This window comes from Cherax quadricarinatus, chromosome 30 (genome assembly GCF_038502225.1).
Source record: "Cherax quadricarinatus isolate ZL_2023a chromosome 30, ASM3850222v1, whole genome shotgun sequence".
Taxonomy (NCBI): domain Eukaryota; kingdom Metazoa; phylum Arthropoda; class Malacostraca; order Decapoda; family Parastacidae; genus Cherax; species Cherax quadricarinatus.
In genome coordinates, this window is record NC_091321.1 from 5,881,926 (window position 1) to 5,909,720 (window position 27,795).

A 27,795-nucleotide genomic window follows, 5' to 3' on the forward strand; every position below is an offset into this window, starting at 1 on the left:
ATACTCTTAGTGTTGATCTACAGCTCCTGGGCCATTTGAAGACCTTTCCCCCCCCTCAGAACTAGACTTCCTGAGCATGTTGAGCTGAATATCCTGCGTTGATCTCCAGCTCCTGGGCCGCTTCGAAGTGCTGAGCTACTATCATCGCGTGCATTGAGGTTGAGGGGGCTGGGCTTATGGGATACAGGAATGCCTTTCTTGGATCGCGCAATGACTGACACACAGTACCTGGCATGCACCTCCCAAGAAGCTCATTGCTAGTAATCCCTTCCTTAAATCTCTTGTTAGAGCAACTGCTCAAGAAGAAATTTTTCGCCTAGCTGGTAGTAATAAGTTATCACAAGTTATATACACTGATGGATCTAAACAGGAGTCTTCTGGCAGGGCTGCATCTGCTCTTGTTGCCACCTCCCTAGTTAAGAACGATAATAAATTTGTTGAGTTAGGCATAAGAATTAACAACTGGGCGTCTACACTGCAAACTGAATTGTTTGCAATCCTAATGGCGCTAAAGCTAACCTATGACACTGAGCTTGACTCTATCATCATTACTGATTCTATGTCATCATTGAAGGCTCTTGGCTCATATAATGACTCCAACAACATGCTCATTGGGGAAGCCAGGTATAGATACTCAAAAATTAGGGACAAAGGAATTAATGTACAATTGCTATGGATCCCATCACACATTGGATTACTCCTTCATGATAAAGTTGATATGTTAGCCAAGAAGAGTATCCAGAAGGAGAACGTAGAATATAACTTTGGTATAACTGTGTCTAGCATTAGGAATAATATTAGGAGAGAAGTAAATAATGAAGATGATTGTTATAGGAATGCAGTTAGAAGCCTGAGTAGATCTATAACCCACTATGATAACATGAACGTAGATAAGTATGTTTATGGAGCAACTTGCAATGTGAACAGACTGACTGATGTTGTAGTGGCCAGGCTTAGGCTTGGTTACAAGTACTTCTGGCAGTTTGGGAGACACACAGATGATGATCAAACTAAATGTAAATTATGTGATCAGGCATATGGTCACTCTCTTGAACACTATGTGCTTAATTGTCCACTTATTGAGGAATACAGAGACAGACAGTATAATAACCTATGTGACATGTCAAGATATCTTATTAATGAAAATAAGATACCAGATATACTAAGCAAATTTCCTAAATTTGCTTGTAACAGATAAGTGAACTATAGATATGTAGATATAAACCCATATGTATTCCTGTTAACCCTTTGGGGCCTAGTTCCTAGGCCTTTTGTGTATCCATATGCTCTCGCGCTACCGTCCACAGGATGGATATGGGGTGCACAATAAACTAGCCACTTCGGTGGCAAAATCTAATCATCTAAATCTACCAGGCAGGCACCTGGCAGGCACCCGGCAGGCACCCGGCAGGCACCCGGTAGGCACCCGGTAGGCACCTGGCAGGCACCTGGCAGGCACCTGGCAGGCACCTGGCAGGCACCTGGCAGGCACCCGGTAGGCACCCGCACCGTTGTGAGGTCCATTACATTACCAAGACACCTGAAGCCTGTTAGACCAATTGTTCACAGATGACAGTGTTGTGTAGCAAATGGAGTGAGGAGGAGAGTGGAGTGTGTGAGGGAAGGACAGGGTGTGTGTGGGGAGAGAGAGAGAGAGAGTTAGGGAAAAGATGAGGAGTAGGATGGGGTGAAAGAAGGAAGCAAGCAAGCAAAAGGAAAAAGAAAAAATGAAGGAAGAGAGGGGAGGAGGACGATAAAATACCAGAAGGGAGACAGAAAAAATTGAAAGAATTAACCAAGAGACAGTGAAAAGATAGACAAAGAGAAACAAGATGCCCAGATTAGTGCTTGTTTATTGTCATCAAAGGGGGGGGGGTTCTCTTGCAGACCTGGACCACTGGAGTCTGAAGTGGAGAGAGCCAAGAGGATTGAACACCGCTTAATGTGTTAGTTTAGCTCCTGTGTTCTCGTTCAGGGCACTCGATGCTCTTTACTGAGACGGATGTCTTCGTTTGTGCTTTTATAAAGGATTTAATACTACTTAATTGTAAGACTGACGTTAGGGTTTGCTTCTTTGAAAGATATAAGTTATTCTGAATAACGGGTTCCAGCATAATTCTTTCAAAACCTTTGCTTGGCATTACATTATCGCGTCTAATCTTCCATTCATTTTTTAAGGTCTTTCAACTCTAGAAATTTTCACTAATACACCAATAACCCTCACATAGGAGAAAGAAGCTTAAGACATCGTTTTGGTCCGACCTGAACCATACACAAATTCACACAAACTTTGTAAATGGTCCAAATCGGACCGAAACGTCGTGGAAAGCTTCTCTTTCTCCTGTTTTCGGGTTATTTGTGTATTGTTCCAGTCACAGTATTGTGCCTATTTGTTCCTCACACTAATTTTGTGAACGACAAAATAGAGGTGTGTATTCCCGCTTTATAATGTCAACATATCTTTTTTCTTTACCCCCTGTTTCACGGTGCTTTGTCAGCAAACTGTTGTAAAAGTTTGGCAACATAGCGTGTTAAGTTTTCCACCTAGGCATTTATGTGGTTCTTCTAATGGTAACTTTTTCCTGTAAACCCCCCGAGAGATCCCTTATTCATCCCTCTGGAACGTTGTTTCCAGATTCGCTTTTCAGAATGTATCCATTTTTTTCGATTATATACTGTTTCAGAAGAACGAAGTCTATCGCTCCCATGTATAATTTATCAGAGTTTTAGTTCACAAAGATTATACATGATGTGAGTGTTTGTAAACAATGTTGACTTAAATAAATGGAAAGTAAACAAAAAAGGCACAATACCGTGACTGGAAAAGTACACAGATAACTCGCACGTAGGAGAGACGCGTTTACAACGACGTTCCGGTCCGACTTGAACCATTTACAAAGTTATGTAAATGTTAATTAATTGTTTTGATGCGCGACCTACGAGATGCATCAATTTGTACATTACAATATTAAGATGAATTAGACACGTATACAAACATTACAGCATTGCTTATATATGTATTACCACTACAAGTCCTCCCATATGAAGGCGAATGCATCCGGCAACATGTTCATACATGTGAATATATGTATAGAACACAGAGGAAACCATATGTATATAACAGAACAAGTGTGTCGTGTAGACAAAATAATAAGCGCATTAACTCTAAGAAATAAAACACACACACACACACACACGACTAATAGGTAGCAAGCAAACACAATCGCCAGGCAGTCCCTGCCACCCGCATTTAGTGAGTGCATGTTGCTGCTGCACCTGCATTGTTGTGCCCCAGGTGGTCCCATTGTTATGCTAACACACCTGCCCGCATTATCCTCCCACTCACTCTCGGCTCCATTGCTGGGATCAGCTGGGCTCATCCCCCTCCCATCCCACCGTCCTTTCTTACATCCCTCCTACCCTCCTTCCTTTGCTACTCTTCCCTCTCCTCCCTTCCCCCCTTCTCTTCCTGCTCCCACCTTTCTCTTCTCCCTCCTCTCCCTTCATCTTTCCCCTCCCCCACTTCCTACCTCTTCCCCCTCTCCCTCCCCCCCAATTCTTACAGGGTCCAATACTTTTTCTGGTATTTGTGAATGATAAAAGATGATCCGATGTATCCCTACTTGTTGATATGAAATTAATGAAAGACTGCAACTGGAGGTGGACAAACTACAGGACTTGTCGGACACATGGCTCCTGCAATGCATCCTCACGATGTGCAATATTACGATAATTGGTAAAAAGAGTAGAAAACTTTGATGCTAGTACAGGCTTTGGAGTAAGAATGTGCAAAACTCACTTAGGGAGATGGACTTGGGGAAAGTGACAACAGCATCTAGCGAATCTATGATTTTTAGATTTCAAGACTCTGTTTATGGAGTTTAACACGGTCAAGTTCACGACATGTATGCAGCTCCAACTTGGAACTCGAGCCTGAACCAAGCATGGGAAGAAACTAGAGCAATTGCAAAAGTCTGCAGTGAGATGTGTCCCGGAAAGATTTAAAGAACTGAATCTGAATAAGAGAGGATAGAAGAACCTGAGGAGATATGTTAAAGATATAAGTAATACTCAGAGGAATCGATATTTGGAAAGGCTAGGAACTGTTCGAAAAGCGAAAAAGCAGACGCGCAAATGCCAAGAAGTTAGGCACAGCTGAGTCACGGGAATGTTAGGAAGTATTTATTCAGCCTTAATAGGGGATCAGGAAGTGACATGGCCTGAGTAAAAAAGAAGTTGGGTTCATATTTACCTTTAAGTATAGGTATAATAGGGCTGACGAGGCTATGAGGGATTAAATCAGACAAGGGAAAATCAAAAGCCCCCACGAGGAGCCGGGATTCGACATCTATTAGATTTTGCCGTCGATGCGGCCAGTTTATTGTGCATCCCATATCCATCTTGGATATAGGGTGCATATGGATACACAAAAGGCCTAGCTAGGAACTAGACCTCAAGAGGGTTAACTGGAGCACATCTGGATTTATATGTTGTAAGCAAATTTAGGAAATTTGCTTAACATGTCTAGTATCTTGTTTTCATTAATAAGATATCTTGACATGTCTCATAGGTTAGTATACTATCTCTATATTCCACAATAAGTGGACAGTGAAGCACATAGTGTTCAATATAGTGACCATAGGCCTGACCATATAATTTGTATTTTGTTTAATCATCATTCTCTCTCTCTCTCTCTCTCTCTCTCTCTCTCTCTCTCTCTCTCTCTCTCTCCACCCTTGCTCCACCCCGTTTAAACACGTGATAAATCACAGGTACTCGCTAATAGAGCCAATTACCTGCTCAACGCCGGAACTAAACTACCTTCGGGAAACTTACCTCCGTGCTATTTTTTCCCCCGTCCAGGTGTACTCACGCACGTCGCAGGCGGTAATTAGCCGGACGCCATCACCTGTCCATCCTCAAGCGGCGGGAACAAGCAATTACACGAGCTCTCACTAATGGCCCTTAACTGCCTTGTTAGATTGGGTGGTCAGCGTGGTGGCGTGCAGCAAGCCAGGGTGAGTTGATGTTGGTGGTGGTGGGGAGGGAGGCCAGGGGTTGTGTGCTCAGATGTACTTATCTCCTTGACGGCTCACTACCCACGTGAGTATACTCACTATGTTGTACTCACCATGTAATTACCATGTTGTACTCACCATGTAATTACCATGTTGTACTCACCATGTAATTACCATGTTGTACTCACCATGTAATTACCATGTTGTACTCACCATGTAATTACCATGTTGTACTCACCATGTAATTACCATGTTGTACTCACCATGTAATTACCATGTTGTACTCACCATGTAATTACCATGTTGTACTCACCATGTAATTACCATGTTGTACTCACCATGTAATTACCATGTTGTACTCACCATGTAATTACCAAGCTTTACTTAATTATGCCTAATCCAGCTTTTCATTGAAACACACTGTATTATTATTATTATTATTATTATTATTATTATTATTATTATTATTATTATGTGACATTCTGAACTCGATTACATCCACACTAAGTTGGTTACAGAACTATAAGCCAACAAGAGATGGTTGAAGATTAAGACACTTATGCAGCATATGGGAATCTTTATTCAGGAAACGTTTCGCCACACAGTGGCTTCATCAGTCCAATACAAAGAGGAAGGCGTAAGGAGAGGAGGAGTATGAGGTAATCAGTCCCTCAGCCTGGAGTCGATGTGTTCAGTCCATCAGTCTTGTAGAATGTACAGCATAGGGCCGTAGACGTGGCTTATATACTGTAGTGAGGTGAGGTGAAGCAGGCGGAGGCGGGGTCATAGTGGTACCAACCATAGTGGATGGTACCACTATGACCCCGCCTCCGCCTGCTTCACCTCACCTCACTACAGTATATAAGCCACGTCTACGGCCCTATGCTGTACATTCTACAAGACTGATGGACTGAACACATCGACTCCAGGCTGAGGGACTGATTACCTCATACTCTCCTCTCCTTACGCCTTCCTCTTTGTATTGGACTGATGAAGCCACTGTGTGGCGAAACGTTTCTTGAATAAAGATTCCCATATGCTGCATAAGTGTCTCAATCTTCAACTTGTCGGTTTTTCAAACCATTGATCACAAGAGATGGTTACATAATTGGCAGAAACACTTTATTTCTCATTGATCTTTCTGTAAAGCTTTAGTTCAGTGTTTTAATTTGTGCTTATTCACTGCAACATGTAGGACTTGACTACCTTGACCCCGTAAATCTGGACTTGCATTGTCGGGACTCGGGAGGTTGAGCTGCACTTCTCGTGTTGTACTCTGAGTATCTGTGATCACTGGAATCGCTTCAGTATGTCCTGGTTCCGCCCTTCACACTGCTTCCGATTTTCCCTGGCCTTGCCATACCTGCTTTTGAAGCTGCATATGAAGTCTGCCTCCTTCAGCTTCTAATTATTTCCTCTTCCTGGCCACTCTGAAAATGAAAAATTCTCCGGGGCTTTAATTACATAGAATATACCGTAAATATATATATACGACATGAAGTATACCAGTATTTTAATTCTTCAGAATAGATACCAAAGTGTTGTACATGTCTTATCCATCATTAAAACGTAAATTAAAACTAGATTTTTTCTATAATTTTTTTTAATTATAAATTTTAAAATGAGACAAATTAACGTTTTTAATATATATGTAAAAATAATATTTAATTACTAAATATTTAAATATACAAAATGGCGTTGCTTATTCTCTTCTCTCGTATTGTTTTATATCACTGGGAATATACACCAGTGTGTATATCTGTGTATTTATCCTCAAAATTTCTTTTAATTTCAGTCTTGTGGCTATTAAATAAACCTTGATGTTGGTTTCTAATGGTTTGGATTAGTCGAGAGGAAGTAAACAAACCATGAGAATAACTCGTGGGCTGAGCATGGGTTGATACTGGAACGCTAGTGGGTTGATACTGGAACGCTAGTGGGTTGATACTGGAACACTAGTGGGTTGATACAGTGCTGCTACAGTGCCCTGACCCATTACTCACCGTGCCTGCAATGGGTTAGCACTGGAATGCTATTGGTTACTGTATGGTCCCGCCCCCCATCACTCGTGAGAGAGGGGGGGGGGAGACGCAAGCATGGGTTAATACTGGAACACCGCTAGTGGGTTGCACCAACACTACCCTCAACAGTTCACGACTGTTTCACACGCCACCCACTAGACCACCACTTGTGTGTTAGTTATCACTGTTCCAGTGATCCGCTGGGTGGAGTCACTCACGCCAGGATAACTTTCAGTGATAAATAGAGGATTTTGTCTGACGTGCTTTGCTGCAATAACATCTTAACCCTAAGTACACACTAACCCCCCCCCCCCGAGTGCAGGAGTTGTAGTATACAAGTTGTGATTGACTTTGTCCTGTGATTGCGTGCTGTGATTAAGTAAGCTCCGAGCCCGTGCGGAGCGCAAGCGCGTGGTTGCGTGTACATGCGCAGAGCGCCCGTGCATGGAGCAGGGCATCTGTTGGTGCCTGCGTGTGAGCGTGCTTGCTGTGCTGTTGTTCTCTACCTTGCGTGAGTGAGGTACACACTGTTACCAATTGCTTCCTGTATCTCATTCATTGACACCCTTTTACCACCCTCCCATAACTCTCTCTCTCTCTCTCTGTAGTTTTTATACCCTCAAAGAGCTTTTATCTCACTTCCGCTCATTTAAAATCTTACCTCTAGCAATCTTACATGAGTAAGAATTATTAAGAAACACGCAAGAAAAGTTTATATCAAATTTAAGAAGTTGCAATGTTTACCTCTCGTCTTATGTGTTGACGAGACAGGAAGGACCAGCAATCCTGTCAGTGCACAACTGTCAGCAGGATGGTGGCTCCCATCGGAGTGGTTGCTGTCTGCCAGTTTGCCTGTTACATGTGGGAAGTACAGTGCCTGAACTCTGAAGGAGTGGAAATATATTGCATTTTTTGAACTCGAGTATCGGCACGCCTCTGGCAAGACAGTGATGGAGTGAATGATGATGATGGTATTTCTTCTTTTTCGGGTAACTCTGGCTTATGTGTTAATAAAAAGAATGATTTAGAATGGATTGGTTTTATCGTTAGCATGAGTACTCCTCAACGACTAAAATATTTAATGTCTGATGCATCTTACGGTAATCAGGTTGTAATGGATATATTGGTCAGGGGATCACCAGCAACAACAGCCTGGTTAACTAAACAAGCACCAGACGAGCCTGGCCCATGACCGGGCTCTGGGAGTGGAAAAACTCTGGGAACTCATCAGTGGTATACCTAACCTAACCTAACTTAACCTAGGAGCAAGTTTGCCAGTGTATTAATTTTCCTTAAACTTAAAGTAGCTGGATTCTGCGAGATTACTTAAATATTTGTTTCCCGGTCGACTTCGTTATTGTGTAAGAAGTATCTACTTTTAGGCTACATCTGTTCTGTAAATCACTGTACGTCTACAGTGTAAATTACATCTGTGTAACGAGTCAGGTCCGTATAATTTATATATGTAGTAATGCAAGTAAATGTATATATTATTAAGTTAATCGCTGGAACAGTGAGGTTTATTCTCTCCCGTCATGCTCCCACCTGTGTTTCCTCCCACTCGTTACCTCCCCTCCCACGCCTCCACCAGTCTCCCTTCCCACGCCTCCACCCTCTTTCCCTCCCACGCCTCCATCCATCCCTCCCACGCCTCCACCCTCCATCCCTCCCACGCCTCCACCCTCCATCCCTCCCATGTTTCCACCCTCCATCCCTCCCACGCCTCCACCCTCCATCCCTCCCACGCCTCCACCCACCATCCCTCCGATGCCTCCACCCACCATCCCTCCCATGACTGCACCAATTACATCGTCCCGCCCTCTCTAACAACCTCGTTCATGAGTGTCGAAGCTAATTCCGTCTGTAGTATACGCCCCTTCACCCCGGGTCACCGAATATCCGGTTACGCGAGGTAATTCCGGTAGAAGGGAGAGCCAGAAAGGGGAAGGATGGGTGAGTGGGTGGGGAGAGGAGGGGAAGAATGGGTTAAGTGGTGGGAGGGGCCGAGGGGAAGAATGGAAAAGTGGGTGAGGGGGGAAAAATTGGTACATCTGAGATGCAGTGGTCTTAAATAACTGTTTACCTGGAGAGTTTACCTGGAGAGAGTTCCGGGGGTCAACGCCCCCGCGGCCCGGTCTGTGACCAGGCCTCCTGGTGTGTGTTTATAGTTAAATTTTGGAAAGATTATCTTGGTAGGTTTGGTAGTGTGGTAGGTTTGGTAGCGTGGTAGGTTTGGTAGCATGGTAGGTTTGGTAGCGTGGTAGCTTTGGTAGCGTGGTAGCTTTGGTTGCGTGGTAGAAGTAGGTTTTCATCCTATGCTCTTTCGTGGTTGCAATCTGAATTTCTTCCAAGGTCTCTCTCTCTCTCTCTCTCTCTCTCTCTCTCTCTCTCTCTCTCTCTCTCTCTCTCTCTCTCTCTCTCTTTCTCTTTAGGATTTAACTTCAGAAGGTTGACGTAAATCTGCCTCTTTGAATTATTGAGGTTTCTATCTCTTCCTTGCTTCCCCCTTTACTCTCTCTCTCTCTCTCCCTCTCCCTCTCTATCTTCAAGGCTGTGTCGTCCACATACAATATTTCCCAGCAACAGAGAGAGAGGTTCCTCCTTCCTTTCACAGAATTGTAATTCCAGATTTCCACTTAAAAAGTATTTTCTCACTATGTATCCTTAATATTTCTGGTTACCAAGACTTACTGCCGACGCTGAAAAATTGTATGACTGGTGCAGGACGAGCTTCTTGTGTGGTAACGTTTCGCTCTTTGTAGAGCTTTATTTGACGAAGTTCTACATAGAGCGAAACGTCGGTACAAACCAAGTTGATCTACACTCATTTTATTCATAAGTATTTTGTAGTTTATTATGTTATAGCCAAGGTACACACACACACACACACACACACACACACACACACACACACACACACACACACACACACACACACACACATACACACACACACACATACACACACACACACACACATACAACAGGCCTAGTGTCTAATCGACATGTGCCTAGGACAAAATGGTAACTAACACACACACACACACACACACACACACACACACACACACACACACACACACACACACACACACACACACACACACACACACGCACACCAATCGCTGTATAGATTTTTTCCTCTGCTTATCTCAGTAAATGAATAGATATTTCATTACCCCTTGTTTACCTTTGGTTCTATCGAGAGTTATTCCACTCTCACAGGCAAATCTGAACTTGGCCAGGAAACTCCTGTGATTTTGATTTCATTATTGAAAGTTCCCTCGTTCCATCAATATTTCTTGTGTATATATTGGTGGGTATAGTTGAAGAGTCGTGGCTTTCTTACGTTAAGTGTTTTTATTGTGCTTGTGGCTCCTCCGCTTTTACATCTCTCACTCCAAAGTTCATAAAAAGAGAGAGCAGAAATCTGACCTTTAAGTATTTTCTGTAAATATTATCGAGATCTTCGTCTCCGTTCCAGGGTATATTCCTAGTGCTTGGAGGCTGTCACAGACGTGTGAAAGATTTACTGAGTTCTTTGAGAGGACTTAAAAAGAATTCTGTTCATTTTCTGACGTCCCGCCTGGCTTGACAGGATTATTATAGATTATACAGCACCTGCCTTGAGTATCATCATTGGTGTGGCATCCCATGGTCTAAGAGTTTTTTTTATAAATCGCCGTATAATTATTGTGGTCCAGGCCACAAGTACGTTGTATGTTCCTAGGAGGTCAAATCATTGCCTTTATTGTTTCTACATGCTTAACATAGCCCATTCCGCGATAAGATCTTCTCGCGTTTTGTACCAACACATGTCTCGTTTTTTTGTTTCAGTTGCAAAACAAGTTACAGTTTATCACAAGCTGAATAATATTAATATTTTTCATGGACCACCGTAAGATTTTATATAAATCCGAACGCAGGTGTTTATATTTATTTAAATCCGAACGCAGGTGTTTATATTTTGTTACTGAATTGTATTTTTCATTGTGATTTTGGTATACGCAATAGCTGATACAAATTTATGGTTTGTGGTCTACGTTGTGAGGGTGAAAAAGAGTAGGGAACGAGGGAGTCAGTCCCAGGATATATATCCTGTAAAGCATAGGATATATATCCTATGCTTTAAACTATATTTTACCTGATTTTCCTCCTTTCGATACGACCTGTTATTAAATTTATCAGTCTGCTTGTTACTCTTATTCCCTAAATTTTATGCACTCGCACCAAGTGCTCACATAATTGTCAGAGGCATTTACGATATTTTCCTAGCAACCATATGGGGAAAAAATTGTATACCGAATCTAAAATCCCAGATTTGTCTGTAACTTACGGAGGATCAGCAGTAGGCGAGGATATGTCTTTCTGGGTTACTGTTTCATATGAACTCTTCAAATACACAATACACAAATAACCCGCATATAGAGAGAAGCTTATGACACTAACACACGACGGTGAGAGAGTCAGGTACCGGACATACTACCTCCAGGACTGTAACATCCCCATCCATCCTTCAGAGTGCAGGCATTGTACATCCCACCTCTAGGACTGGATAGAAAAAGGGGAAGAGGGACGGGACAGAGAGAGAGAGGAAGAAAGAAGGGAGTGGAGAAGTAGTGAAAGAGGTAATGCTGGTAATAGTGGTAGGATTGCAATTTAATGTAGTTGGGTGTTTGATACTTCATGCGAGACAACACGCAGACGGAGAAATTTCTGTGCAGACCTTGAGGGAAACCTTGCAGGTAGATGAAGGTTTGTGGAGACGGAAAACAGGATTCCGGAGACGGAGAAGTATACAGCAATTCTTCCTTTTGATTTTTCTATAGCTATTCCTGGCTTCTCTAATGAGTACATTAGCATCCGAGGCATGTGCTTTCAGTGATCAAATAAAAGTCGGTAATGATGGAGTCAGGCTCACTGTCGTAAGTTAGCTTTAGTGCCATTAGTACGGCAAACGGTTTAATTTGCAACATGGAAGCTCAGTAGCCTAATTCTTGTGCCCGACTCAACATGGTCGTTATAAACCTCATGTGAGACAAGGGAAGATGCAGCCTTGCTAGTGGAATTTTCTTTGAGTCCATCAGTGTATATAGTCTGATATGTTTACTGACAGAGAAACTTCTTTTCCAGCAGTTGTCTTTCTGTTTCTCTTAAGGAATTAATAGTGATAATCGTCTTGGCGGTGGGAGGAATTGTGCTTTGAAAAACTTGATATTAAATTTATATATTTATTTGGGAATGGTTTAATAATCTTGTTCTCTGTTATTTAAGAGTTCATGCAGGATATAGAATTAAATATAACTGTTTTACGTATCCATTTGCACTTGTTTACTGATGATAATTTCCTTGAACGAGAAGAGAGCGCCAGGAATACGAGATTTCTACACGAGACATGACTTGGTGGACGTCACTGAAATATTTAGGATAATGAACTGGAGAAAATCATTAATTTTGACAATTTCTTCAAGATAATTAATGCCTCGCTAACAAGAGACAGCAGCTTCAGTGTAGCCGAGTCATCGTGTTGAACGTACAAGAGGCAGCACGTCTTCCAGAGAGCAGTCTCTGGAACAGTGTGCTTGCCCAAGCATTTGAAGCAATATGAGACTTTTGCTTTTATTACAACTGGGAAAACACCTCAGAACAAATCTGGGAGCCTCTCAAAAGCTTTCGGTAAACACATGTAAATGAGTTAATTGGTATGATTGATGCGTTTATGTCGTTACGTTTCTCAGAGATCTTCGTTTTCCGCATTGTACGATGGATATTTTAGTTTCTGATAGTCTTGATAGCACGAGTCATAGGTTACATCATAGTTGATTAAACTTCAGTAACATTCCTCTAGAATGTTATGTGTTATCTTTATGTTCCGTTCGAGTATTCTTTGGTTCCAGTCTGGCGGTGGCTTGTTACATTCCAGTGATCCCGTGTTCAGTGTGTGTGGTTGACTTCATCTTTTTTATAGCCTGCTCTCACATACCCTTCATCCCTTTCTTGCTAAGCGCGTCCCCCCTATTTATGTTGTTCCGTTCCAGCGACCTTCTTGTTCCATGCTGGCGGAGGCGTGTTCCGTTTGGGTAGCGGCGTGTGGCAGGTTTCAGGTGTTCTACACGAGATGTTACCAGTCTGGAGCTCGCTAACGCTTGCGCTTACCAGTGTACATTCCAAGCCGCTGGATTTACGTTACCATCATGTAGACAACTTGTAGATTACAAATAGACATGGCCAGGTATCGTGGTAATATGGTCTCAGTCCTTGATTCTTTAATTAGTAAGGAAAAATTACACGGATAAGAACTATTACACAACATTCAGGGAAATAGATAAGTGTACATTGAACGTTGGTAGAAGTTTGCCAGATTTTACTGCCATAATACATTGTCATGAGACAAGAGATCAGGTGTCCTGCCAGAGTTCAAAATGTTTAATAGGCTACCATTTCTCTCTCTCTCTGTTGGGAGGGTTCGTGGAGATGTGGTGAAGTTAAACACACTTTTTGGATGGCAACACTTATATTAGCAGTGTGTGAGAGGGGAGCCCAGACTGCCTGTGTTGCCTTCTCGTAGACCTACGGTTGGAGTGAGGATGAGACCGGGAGCGCAGCGCTCACATGCGGCATCACGTGACGTCACACAAGCTAGTAACCGAGCCTAGCAAGGGGTCAACTATGTAAAACATATGGATGGTACTATGATACTCAGATAACATATACAGGTGATCAGCAACTATGCTGACATCTCCATATCTCTCTCTCTCTCTCTCACACACACACACACACACACACACACACACACAAACACACAATGAGGTGAGAGCTGATGTCTGATTCTATAGTATAGGCCTGTTATCCTGGGTGTAAAGGGACCAAAATAAACACAGCAGAAAACTTTTGACTTGTATTATCCTTCACCAAGTAAGAACAGAACTATGTACACTATATACACTATGTACAACAATAGGTATTAGTGCACTTCATGGTAAGCAAGGCAGAATAGAAGCTACTAGAGAGCAGATCGTGCTTCAACCAGCTCTAGAATGGGAATGACAAGGGCAGACAGGTGTGTGGTACCCACAACACCTCTGCAATTGCCAAAACCATTTTCTCACTGACTGGAACCTGGGTACTGATTGAACGATGGGGCCCCATCATCAACCCTTAGCACCTGGTTTGCTGGCTGGGGGAGATAGCCTTTCAATGAGGGTGTGTACATGCGCCGAATAAAGGTTACTTACTCTTTGCATGCCACACATGAACATCTAGTTTGTGTCACTGGCCTAATTCCTACAGTGCAAAAGGCCGCCGTGGTCTAGGAATATCTTCATCGAGGCTATCAGTCGAAGAGTGAATGATTTAAAGTAAACTTTTTGTATACACATGCTGAGAGAAACAAACATCTCGGTATTAGTCTCAGGATTCTGGAAGATATGTGTGTAATTAGGATACACAGTATTAATAAAGATTACCAGGCCCTGTGTTTCAAGGTTCTGATGTCTCGATTTATGTCATCCTCTGAAAGGCAAGTACACTGTCTTTTTTTTTTTTTTTAGTGAATTCACTATTGCTCGGTGAAGTAGTCTCACTGCTATACAAAACATCGCGTGAACTTAATAAATTTCAACCTCTCTTTAAAAGCTTCGTTAAAGTTTGTCCTAAATTGGATAGAGAGAAGATTTATTCATGGATATTGTAGCCCCAATCAACACATTGTGAATGATAGTGACGTATCATTGCATTTATTGTATCGAAGGGTTGATGATTCTTGTTCCACGTGAATAATTCAGTCACTTTTATAATCGGTAAGACGAATCATTCTTCCTCTCATATTTAGTTCACTGACTGCTGTAAATATAATCCAAAGAACGAAACATTCATTCAGTAACAGCCTTGCCTGAAATTTGTCGACATCACAACTCAAATGACCTTTCGGCTTCTCGCCTCCAGAATTCAAATCTGCCAAAATTCGATTAATAAATTTACTGTGTCGCCATATACACGAGTCTACTCCATCAGGCGCGCCCTTCTAGCTTTCTCACGTTAAGATATCAGAGTTAAACTAATTTAGTGCCCATAAATTTTGCTAGCGTGACTCTTGACATATATCTGGCGTTGCAATCTGCACCAGTGGTCATAGTTTCACTTGATATAATTGCATAATGTTTTAGACTGAAACCAGTTAGCTAGAGAATGGGAGTTTAAATAATCGAGAATTTTCCTGCATACACTTCAGCACTACGGAATTAATTACATGCTAACTCTACCAAGCTGCGAGATGAAGTTGGTTGATTTTCAAGTGAATGTCGGATTTTACGGATGTGCTTCTTAGCCTCGTGGTATATGTTTTATTGTGCAAAGAAAAAAAAAGAATATATACGTCTATTTTAGTAAAACTAAGAACGATGCGTGTCTGAAATTATTATGTATTGTATGTGACGTTGCTTGAAAGATCGCCTTCCTGTCCATCGTGCTTGCTTCCTCCTCCATGCACACATATGGTTCTTTTTCTGGTATTTTAGCAACGTACTTTGATCACTTTGCTTTAAAATTCACAGCTGACTAGGTAAGGACGTACAGTGGAAATACAAGGAACCCAATGTAAGTAAGTAACTTTGACCTTTTTTTGGGGTTATCCTTGTTAATTTGCACATATGTTACTATATATGATAATTTGCGTAACTGTATTTATGTACAACTGTACTTGTAAATAAACTCACTTAGGCTTCTGGTTACAATTCATTTAATACTAGTGAGTGAAGGAAGAGTGCTTATCCCTCTTTGTCCTTTTCTTCTTTCGTCCTTCTCTCCCTCCTTTACACTATCCCTGGCTGCCACTACGAGCATAGCAAACACTGGAAGGATGAGGGGGGCTAATCTGTTATACAGCTGAGCCGGCGACAACAAGTGAGTTATCTTCCCTTTCAAGTGGTCCGTATGCAAATGAGATAAGCCTCTGGGTAGATAAATGTCCCCTAAATTGTTCCATTAGAGCCTGGGATGGGAGCTAGCTTTATTTGGACACACTCGTCTCCATCCCCCTCCATTTTTCCTCTTCTCCTGGGCCACTCGTCACTTTTCCTACCCTCTCTCCACTTTCCCTAGCCCCTCTCTCTTCTTTCACTAGCCTCTCTCCACTTCTTGTTACCCTCCTCACTCTTCCCTGCCCTCTGCTCTTTTTTCTCTACCCCTCTCCTCTTTTCACATTACCCTCTTTCTGCTCCCTCTCCCTTCTCTCAAAACTTTCTGTTTCTCCCTTCCCTCTCTCCACTCCTACTCTCTCTCTCCTTTTCCCCTACTCCTCTCTTCACTTATCCTGACCCAATCCCCACTTTCTTCACTTCCGTCCCACTTTCTTCACTTCCGTCTATCCTTGCCCCACTTGTCACAGATCATCAGCCTAGCACACAGCAGCGAGACGCCTCCAGCCTCACTACCGTCATCTTGCCTAGTCCATTGTTCTTTCTTGTACCAGTGTATAAGACCGGTCGTCAGATAAAGCATGGCAACACGCATTAATATGCGCACACGTGGGCATTCACACACACACACACACACACACACACACACACACACACACACACACACACACACACACACACACCAGAAAGTAACAAGTGGTCTCTTCCAAGGATCAGAACTTTGGTCGTTAATATTCTTAATATACTTAGATAACCTGCAAGAGGGGATCATATCCTACAGAAGCACCAAACTGAAGGAGGTTGAAGGAGCAGACTTGAGGGTTGGAAATAGCACATCTCTCATCAACTTCTCTCTTTTATACCATTTATAATATGTAAACAGGTTGTATAATATATTAATAGCTTTTATAATATGTAAACAAATTTTATATGTTAATAGATTTTGTAATATGCTAATAGATTCTCTTTTGTCCATGACAGCAGCTGTCAACGAGGACAAAGATGCCAGTAACCCCTTTGCTAATACAGGTAAGGATATTCTTGTTATTGGAGACGCTCAAGTTAGATATATGGGCCGAGCATTCTGTAACAGGGATAGGAAGGTGAAACTGGAGCTGATGTTAGTGACATGTTCAACAGGTTAGAGAAGTCAGTGAGAACAAGGCCATTATCTGCCCCAGTACTGGTGGATATGATGTTGGGAGTAATGCAGAGGGCAGTAGTTATTAGTCAAGTTCTGGACATTTATAGATTTAATTGGGTCAAAGAGAGGTATCCCAATTACGTGTAGCACTTTGTGTAAGAGAGGAGTGGGCAGTGTCAGTCCGCAAGTGGCGGATCCCCGCGACTTCCGGTCTGGCATAATTGCTTAATTAGTCACTAATTGTCGCTAATCACCTACATTGTAATGGGGCTCAGAAACCCACCCTATTTATTTTTAATTATACTATATTTGTCTCGTCCAGTTTATTTTCTTCCTCCAAGAGGCCTAAATACAATACTTAGGAATAACATTTGTTCCAAATTACATAAGCAGAATATGGATGACCTGGGATATGAATCATGCTACTGTAATATTTATAAATAAATAGGGAGGGGGGATTTATCCGTCAGAAGAAAAAACGCGGAACGGGTGGGATTTTGGATGAATCTTATTGTAGCCAGCTGCCCCATTGGTTAACACACTGTCCTGGAGTTCAAGGACTCGCTCGCCATGGGTTCAAGCCCCCACCCGTACCGTGGTTTGTTTACAGTCGTGTTAATCGACAACTCGCGAAATCGTAATAAGCGGAAAAAATGTCTCCTTTCCAAAACAGTAAATCTGTTTACTAACAAACAGGACTTGGTAATACAAAGTCTCAGAACAAAGCTACTGCTACTGTTTAGCAAAGGCAGACTCTTGGCTTTATCAAAAGATATTGGCAAATGTGAGAGAGGCAATCTTACAATGGCACTCTCACAATCACTGCGTGAGGAGCCCTGGGGAGACTGGAACCAGCACCGTAGCCACTAAGTTGTGACAGTCTCTCCTGAGGCCTGGTCACAGACCGGGCCGCGGGGGCGTTGACCTCCGGAACTCTCTCCAGGTAAACTCCAACTGAAATGCTATTTTTTCACAGATCAATTTTACGAACTAAGAGCTGTTACGCTGCCTCATCTCACTTCAAGGCGCAGCTCTATCTGAGGTTTACTATCATCCTCTTCCCCAGGATGCGACCCACAACAGTCTGCTGGAGGGAAGACATGAGAAGACTAGGAAGACATGAGGAATCTTTATTGTCATGGGATTTGACAAAAATGAGATAAGATGTGAAAGAGAGAGAGTGGGAGGGAAAGAGCAACTACACTCTGACTCTACCCTTCTTCAGAACATCACTTCATCTGAGATAGATCATTTATTCCCAGGATAACTTAAGTCTGGAACATGTTCATACAGCATAATTACATCAGCGAAATAAAGTTAGTTGACCAAATGAAATCGGTGGCCCACAGATGGCGTCATCTTCATCCTGCTCCTTATTTGTACGTCTCATAATAACAAGGCTATCAATTGAGCTGATGTAGGTAACAGCTGTTAGCTTGTAAATAAAGTTAGGAACCTTAACCTAACCTTGCAAAATCCCATGTAAAAAATAAAAGCACAGTAGGGAGAGGGCCTGGCAGAAAATGGAACCATCTTTCTACCACCACAAACCCAATCCTACGTCCCTCGGGACCCAGCCCCTACCAGTTCATTGTCCTCTCCCTTCTGTCATAGCACACCCCAGCAGCATTAAACCGTCCCTAATCCCCTCCACTAACCCACCCACCTGTGTTAACTCTCGTTACCCTTTCCTGCCCACTTAAGCCAATCTTCTTCACTGCCTCGCACATGCTCCCCCTCTCTCTCCGGGATAGACAGACAAGGAGAGGAACTAGAGGAGAGAGGCCACAAATGGAAACCAAACAAGCAACCCAACCAAGTAGAAATCAAGAAAGTCGCTTTAAGCAGTAATAGAGAGAGTACACAAATAACCCACACATAAGAATATAAAGGAGCACTGCTTCAGGCGTACTGGCCTATACTAGGCAAGTCCAAGTCACCTACTGGCCCAAGCCAGTCAGGTCCAAGTCACGTCCACTTAAGAAGGTAGAAGCAATGCATCAGACCTACTGGCCCAGGCCATAGAAGAAAGGAACTTGTGACGACGTTTCGGTCCGAATTAGGCCATTAACTAGTCGCAAGCTTCATTCTCCTATGTGCGTATTGTGTATTGTTCCAGTCACGGTATTGTGTCTTTTAATTCTTTAGAAAGACCAGTAATAGAATGAAATGAAACAGACCTGGTCTGGTCATGGACCGGGCCGCGGGGGCGCTGACCCCCCGGGACACCCTCCAGGTATACAATGACAAGAAAAGAAGCTGACTTGATACACTTCGAACGTCAAAAAATTAAAGCGGCAGGTCCCTCCCCCCTCCCCCCCCCCCCCAAAAAAAAAGAATCCAGCCTCCTGAAACCTAAATTACAAACAAGTCGCTAAATAGACTGGACGACCCACAATCTCAAGTCGCCCTGCTGCTGCTGCTCCTGCTACTGCTACTGTGTGGTAAAAATCAGCTGATACACGATTGTTATCGTGTATCTGGCACATGCAACTTGTAAAGGTTATCGTGCCGCATATCAAAAGGGGAGGGAAGGGGGATCCCTCTGCGTCCTTTTTTTTTTTTTTTACGGAGGTGAATTAATTATACTCGGCTGATTTACATATTAATTCGAAGTCAGCGGAGTTTTAGTGCTTCGTTATTTGAATTAGATCACCCAATTATTAGGACATCTGGTGGGTGAGGACGGAACAGCTACTGTTGCTGATACTGCTACAGCTGCTACTACTGTTGCTGCTACTGTTCCTGCTGCTGTTTCTGCTACTGCTACTGATACGCTCAGTACTTCTGTTGCTGGAATCTCTGCTGCTGTTGCTCCTGTTGCTGCTGTAGCTACTACTGTTACTTTTCCTGCTAGTGTTGCTGCTACTGCTGCTGTTTCTGTTCCTTTTGCTCTTACTGATGTTAATGCTGCTGCCTAGTTGGTCCTCATGGAGGCCTATCTGGAGGCTATTATGGGGGTCAACACCTCTGCGGCCTACTCCATGACCAGGCTAGGCACTGACTTTACTTACATATCCAATTTCCTCTTGAAGACAAATTATACACAAGGAGGATTATACATAAGGTAATCTCCCTAATGTATAATGGAAGACTGTTAAACAGCCTTGGACCCCAGACACTTATTGTGTTTTCTCTTAGTGTACTCGCGGCACCCTCATAATGTTCACATTTTGTTGGTCAGGATCCCCGTGCTTACAAGTCTGAACTTCGATTAGATTGTGATCTGAATTAACTGTCTTCTATACTGTTATATTTCGTACCAAGTCATCATTATTTGTGAAAATAAAGCCAAGTGTATTTTCTGGTCTCATTGGCTCCACTATTTTCTGGTCTCATTGGCTCCAATATTTTCTGGTCTCATTGGCTCCACTATTGTCTGGTCTCATTGGCTCCACTATTTTCTGGTCTCATTGGCTCCAATATTTTCTGGTCTCATTGGCTCCACTATTTTCTGGTCTCGTTGGGTCCACTATTGTCTGGTCTCATTGGCTCCACTATTTTCTGGTCTCATTGGCTCCAATATTTTCTGGTCTCGTTGGCTCCACTATTTTCTGGTCTCGTTGGCTCCACTATTTTCTGGTCTCATTGGCTCCAATATTTTCTGGTCTCGTTGGCTCCACTATTTTCTGGTCTCGTTAGCTCCACTATTTTCTGGTCTCGTTGGCTCCACTATTTTCTGGTCTCATTGGCTCCACTATTGTCTGGTCTCATTGGCTCCACTATTTTCTGGTCTCGTTGGCTCCACTATTTTCTGGTCTCGTTGGCTCCACTATTTTCTGGTCTCATTGGCTCCACTATTTTCTGGTCTCGTTGGCTCCACTATTTTCTGGTCTCATTGGCTCCACTATTGTCTGGTCTCATTGGCTCCACTATTTTCTGGTCTCGTTGGCTCCACTATTTTCTGGTCTCATTGGCTCCACTATTTTCTGGTCTCATTGGCTCCAATATTTTCTGGTCTCGTTGGCTCCACTATTTTCTGGTCTCATTGGCTCCAATATTTTCTGGTCTCGTTGGCTCCACTATTTTCTGCCTTGAAACGTATATTTATTAGAGATTCAGCAACTCGTTTGTGTGAGAATTTTCACGTGAACTGCCTCTTGGGATTATATCTGCCATATTATTTTTTTTCTAGGCTCATTCATTTTAAATATCTTAAATTGAAATCGCCAAGCAATAAGATGTTTGGGGCTGGAGTTTGAAGATTTTCCTAAAAGTTATCAATTTTTAACAGATATTTCTTTTACTCTTGATGAAGAATCAGGCGGCTTATGTACAACCATAATGGCCAGGTTTTGGTTCTCAATCTTTACTGCCAAAACTTCAACTATATCATTTGTGGTATTTAGTAACTGTGTACAGATAAGCGACTCTGACGTACCGGCGAAATCCCCCATTGTTGCCTTTTCTCTCTGTCGCATGTAAGTTGTACCCTGATATCCATATTTCGTTGCCAAAGTAATCTTTTGTGTGGGTCTCAGTGAGAGCCTTGAACATCGCATTTGACTCCACAAGGATTTCACTGACTGTTCGACTGCCTCCCAGCATACATAAGGGGATTTTACCAATAGACCCTTGGCTGTCTTCGAGAAGGAACTGGGCAGGCACCTAAAGTAAGTACCTGACCAGCCGGGCTGGGGTTCTTACGTTGGTTTGCGTGCGGCCAGCATTAACAGCCTAGTTCATCAGGCCCTGATCCATCAGGAGTCCTGGTCACAGACTGGGCCGTGGGGGCGTTGACCCCCGAAACCCTCTCCAGGTATACTCAAGGTATGAAAGATATTTTGTTATGGGTAGATGGCTTAAAGCCCTGTATATTGGCCATTACAAATGATATATTACTGGCTTACTGGGAGGGGATGGAGAACGGCTTTTTTTGTTGGCACTAATATCTGTGGTTGTGGAGAGGTGGCACTGACTGTGCCTCTGGTCCAACAAGGCTCCGAGGTGGTGGTATACGTTAACTATTTCTTGCCATTTCTTTCTGCTTCCTGGAATTAAAAAAAAACTCCTGCTATTGAATACTTGTTACTACCATGGTTACTTCCCCAAGGTTGATGGATCAGTAGTTCCTTCAGTTCTTCCTTTCCCACCACTTCTTACCTTTCCCCCTCTACTTCCCTTCTCTCTTCCCTTCTCTCTTTTCTGTCTCGATTTACTAAGGAATTAAAAATAACAGGTAAAGAGGCGATAAATTACGCACGTGAAAGAAAGCAAAAAAAAAAATAATAAATAATCACCAGAGTGGTAGGAACTCTCACTCAAAATTATATTCCATAAAAATGATAATTGAAAAGCTGATGGGAAAGATCTTAAAAAAAGGGAACAGAAACACTGGCAGGAAATAGAAGAGGAATATTGCTGGATTAATGTGGTGCTAGTAGTGGTGGTGTTAGTGGTGCTAGTAGTGGTGTTAATGGTGCTAGTAGTGGTGTTAGTGGTGCTAGTAGTGGTGGTGTTAGTGGTGCTCGTAGTGGTGGTTGTGTTATTGACATGGATCCAAACCAGTGCCTTGAAAGGATCAACTTCCTGGCAGCTGAAGCATGTTCTAGGCATATTCCCCTAAGAAAGAAGAAGAGCAGGAGCAGGAGTAAACTGGAGAGAAAAAGACGCTCCCTCTACAGAAGACGACGAAGAGTCACTGAGCTCCTCAGGAGTGCTAGAATATCTGATACAGGAAAGGAGGCGCTGACCAGGGAAGTGGAAACTATCGAACTTAAGTTAAATGACTCTTACAGGAACCAGGAGAGACAGGAGGAGCTTAAAGCTATTAGTGAAATTGAAAGAAATTCAAAATATTTCTTTTCATATGCCAAAAACAAGGCAAATACCACATCTAGTATCGGGCCCTTACTCAGACAGGATGGGACTTACACAGATGACAACAAGGAAATGAGTGAAATATTGAAATCCCAGTACGACTCTGTGTTTAGTGAACCACTAATCGGTCTGAGGATCGACGACCCAAATGATTTCTTCATGAATGAGCCTCAAAACTCCATAAATGTATGCCAGATTTCCGACATTACCCTAACTCTGATAGATTTCGAAAAAGCCATTGACAACATGCCCATGCACTCAGCCCCGGGCCCAGACTCGTGGAACTCTGTTTTCATTAAGAACTGCAAGAAACCCCTCTCGCGTGCCCTAAGTACACTATGGAGGAGAAACTTGGACATGGGTGAAATTCCACAGTCACTTAAAACAACGGATATGGCCCCACTCCATAAAGGTGGCAGCTTAGAACTATAGACCAATAGAACTATAGACCAATAGCTCTGACGTCCCACATCATAAAAATCTTTGAAAGAGTGCTAAGAAGCAGGATTGCAAATCACCTGGATTCCCAAAATCTGCACAATCCAGGGCAACATGGGTTCAGGGCAGGTCGCTCCTGCCTCTCACAACTACTGGATCATTATGATATGGCCTTGGATGCACTGGAAGAAAATCAGAATGCAGATGAAATATACACAGACTTTGCAAAAGCATTTGACAAATGAGATCATGGTGTAATAGCCCATAAAATACGTGCTAAAGGAATAACTGGGAAAGTGGGGAGATGGATCTTCAACTTCCTAACAAATCGAACACAAAGAGTAGTGGCCAACAGAGTTAAATCGGAGGCTGCCATAGTGAAGAGCTGTTCCACAAGGCACAGTACTCGCCCCCATCTTATTCCTTATCCTCATATCAGACATAGACAGAGATATACATCACAGCACAGTATCATCCTTTGCGGATCTGCATGAGGCTGTCATCTGCTGAGGACGCGGTTAACCTCCAAGAAGATATAAACAAAGTTTTCCAGTGGGCAACGGTAAACAATATGATGTTCAATGAGGACAAATTCCAACTACTCCGTTATGGAAAACTGGAGGAGATAATAACTAGAACAGAGTATACTACTGACTCCGGCCATACAATAGAGCGGAAAAATAATGTAAGGGACCTGGTAGTAGTAATGTCTGAGGATCTCACTTTCAAGGATCACAACAGTGCCGCGATCGCACGTGCAAAGAAAATGATAAGATGGATAATGAGAACGTTCAAAACGAGAGATGCCAAGCCCATGATGATCCTTTTCAAATCACTTGTTCTCTCTAGGCTGGAATACTGCTGTACATTAACATCTCCATTCAAAGCAGGTGAAATCGCAGATCTAGAGAGTGTACAGAGATCCTTTACTGCACGTGTAAGTTCTGTCAAGCACCTTAACTACTGGGAACGCTTGGAAGCACTTGACTTGTACTCGTTGGAACGCAGGAGGGAGAGATATATCATAATCTACACTTGGAAAATCTTGGAAGGAATGGTCCCAAATCTGCACACAGAAATCACTCCCTACTAAAGTAAAAGACTGGGCAGGCGGTGCAAAATGCCCCTAATAAAAAGTAGGGGCGCCATTGGTACACTAAGGGAAAACACCATAAGTGTCCGGGGCCCAAGACTGTTCAACAGCCTCCCATCAAGCATTAGGGGAATTGCCAATAAACCCCTGGCTGCCTTCAAGAGAGAGCTGGACAGATACCTAAAGTCAGTGCCGGATCAGCCGGGCTGTGGCTCGTACGTTGGACTGCGTGCGGCCAGCAGTAACAGCCTAGTTGATCAGGCCCTGATCCATCGGGAGGCCTGGTCATGGACCGGGCCGCGGGGGCGTTGGTCCCCGGAATAACCTCCAGGTAACCTCCAGGTATCCAGGTAAGTGGTGGTGCTAGTAGTGGTGGTGTTAGTGGTGCTCGTAGTGGTGGTTGTGTTAGTGCTAGTAGTGGGGGTGGTGCTCGTAGAGGTGGTTGTGTTAGTGGTGCTAGTAGTGGTGGTGGTGTTAGTGGTGCTCGTAGTGGTGGTTTAGTGGTGCTAGTAGTGGTGGTTGTTAGTGGTGCTTGTAGTGATGTGCTAGTAGTGGTGCTAGTAGTGGTGGTGGTGCTAGTATAGTGGTGGTTTTTCTAGTGTTGTTAGTGCTCGTAGTGGTGGTTGTTAGTGATGCTAGTAGTGGTGGTGCTAGTAGTGGTGCTGGTGTTAGTGGTGGTTGTGTTAGTAGTGGTTGTGTTAGTGGTGCTAGTAGTGGTGGTGTTAGTGGTGCTAGTAGTGATGGTGTTAGTGGTGCTCGTAGCGGTGGTTGTTAGTGGTGCTAGTAGTGGTGGTGGTGTTAGTGGTCCTCGTAGTGGTGGTGTTGTTAGTGGTGCTAGGAGTGGTGGTGCTAGTAGTGGTGGTTGTGTTAGTGGTGCTAGTAGTGGTGGTGGTGTTAGTGGTGCTGGTAGTGGTGTTAGTGGTGTTGGTAGTGGTGGTGCTGGGGTTAGTGGTGCTAGTAGTGTTAGTAATGGTGTTAGTGGTGCTAGTAGTGGTGTTAGTGCTGCTAGTAGTGGTGGTTGTTAGTGGTGCTAGTAGTGATGTGCTGTTAGTGGTGCTAGTAGTGCTGGTGCTGGTGTTAGTGGTGCTAGTAGTGTTAGTAATGGTGTTAGTGGTGCTAGTAGTGGTGATGGTGCTAGTAGTAGTGGTGTTAGTGCTAGTAGTGGTGGTGGTAGTAGTGCTAGTAGTAGTGGTAGTGATGTTAGTGGTGCCAGTAGTGGTGGTGTTAGTGCTAGTAGTGGTGTGGTGTTAGTAGTGGTGTGGTGTTAGTGCTAGTAGTGGTGTGGTGTTAGTGCTAGTAGTGGTGGTGGTGTTAGTGCTAGTAGTGGTGGTGGTGTTAGTGCTAGTAGTGGTGTGGTGTTAGTGCTAGTAGTGGTGTGGTGTTAGTGCTAGTAGTGGTGTGGTGTTAGTGCTAGTAGTGGTGTGGTGTTAGTGCTAGTAGTGGTGTGGTGTTAGCGCTAGTAGTGGTGTGGTGTTAGTGCTAGTAGTAGTGGTGGTGGTAGTGCTAGTAGTAGTGGTGGTGGTAGTAGTGCTAGTAGTAGTGGTGGTGGTAGTGATGTTAGTGGTGTGGTGTTAGTGCTAGTAATGGTGTGGTGTTAGTGCTAGTAGTGGTGCGGTGTTAGTGCTAGTAGTGGTGTGATGTTAGTGCTAGTAGTGGTGTGGTGTTAGTGCTAGTAGTGGTGTGATGTTAGTGCTAGTAGTGGTGTGATGTTAGTGCTAGTAGTGGTGCGGTGTTAGTGCTAGTAGTGGTGTGATGTTAGTGCTAGTAGTGGTGCGGTGTTAGTGCTAGTAGTGGTGTGATGTTAGTGCTAGTAGTGGTGTGGTGGTGTGGTGTTAGTGCTAGTAGTGGTGTGATGTTAGTGCTAGTAGTGGTGTGATGTTAGTGCTAGTAGTGGTGTGATGTTAGTGCTAGTAGTGGTGCGGTGTTAGTGCTAGTAGTGGTGTGATGTTAGTGCTAGTAGTGGTGTGATGTTAGTGCTAGTAGTGGTGTGATGTTAGTGCTAGTAGTGGTGTGGTGGTGTGGTGTTAGTGCTAGTAGTGGTGCGGTGTTAGTGCTAGTAGTGGTGTGATGTTAGTGCTAGTAGTGGTGCGGTGTTAGTGCTAGTAGTGGTGTGATGTTAGTGCTAGTAGTGGTGTGGTGGTGTGGTGTTAGTGCTAGTAGTGGTGCGGTGTTAGTGCTAGTAGTGGTGTGATGTTAGTGCTAGTAGTGGTGCGGTGTTAGTGCTAGTAGTGGTGTGATGTTAGTGCTAGTAGTGGTGTGGTGGTGTGGTGTTAGTGCTAGTAGTGGTGCGGTGTTAGTGCTAGTAGTGGTGTGATGTTAGTGCTAGTAGTGGTGTGATGTTAGTGCTAGTAGTGGTGTGATGTTAGTGCTAGTAGTGGTGTGGTGGTGTGGTGTTAGTGCTAGTAGTGGTGCGGTGTTAGTGCTAGTAGTGGTGTGATGTTAGTGCTAGTAGTGGTGTGATGTTAGTGCTAGTAGTGGTGTGATGTTAGTGCTAGTAGTGGTGTGGTGGTGTGGTGTTAGTGCTAGTAGTGGTGCGGTGTTAGTGCTAGTAGTGGTGTGATGTTAGTGCTAGTAGTGGTGTGATGTTAGTGCTAGTAGTGGTGTGATGTTAGTGCTAGTAGTGGTGTGATGTTAGTGCTAGTAGTGGTGTGATGTTAGTGCTAGTAGTGGTGTGGTGTTAGTGGTGCCAGTAGCAGTGGTGGTGTAATAGTGTTAATGGTGGTGCTAGCGACCGTGGTGATAGCGGCAGTGTTAATAATGATAATATTAATTAGAAGAAGAACAACAAGATAAAAAAAGATAATTCAAGATATTAATTAAACCTAAGAATACCGTAAACAGGAAGCAGAAAAAAAAAATACCGGAAATTAAAAAAAAAAAAAAATCCTCTATTCCCTCCCTTTTTAATTTTCTAAAATATTAGGTACCGAAATTTATAAAGAAAGCCGTTAATAATGTACTTTTCCTGTACTAGTCTGGGTAGCTAAGTCAGAAGATACTGAATTATTGAATTATTCCCGAATACTCTTTCCCCTAAGTGATTAGTGAGAGAGATGAGAAGTGATGAGAACTATTTATTTAGACCACAGATACAGACTAGGAGAGAGAGAGAGACAGGCAGAAATGTGGGAGTCAAACACAAGGTTCTGGGGAGGACAGCACACGTAACCTATCTTCTGAGACGCTAGTGGGCGTGCGCAAGTGCGATGTCTGTAACGGTCTTCGGTAATTTAAAGAAGGATATCGAGAAAAGGGAATAAAAATACCGACATGTTGATGAGTAAGACACATGTGCAACAGTTGTTGAAACGTTTCGCCTACACAGCAGGCTTCTACACCTGCTGCC

General features: G+C 43.3%; 1 long non-coding RNA gene across 1 annotated transcript in view; it reads left to right on the top strand.

Moving 5' to 3' along the window:
- The window catches only part of LOC138853448 (uncharacterized), a 387,793-nt gene that overhangs the window by 160,620 nt on the left and 199,378 nt on the right, over window positions 1-27,795 (top strand). The window contains exon 2 of the long non-coding RNA XR_011392629.1: window positions 16,936-16,983. This is a non-coding gene — a long non-coding RNA (uncharacterized lncRNA). The remainder of the gene's footprint in view (window positions 1-16,935; window positions 16,984-27,795) is intronic.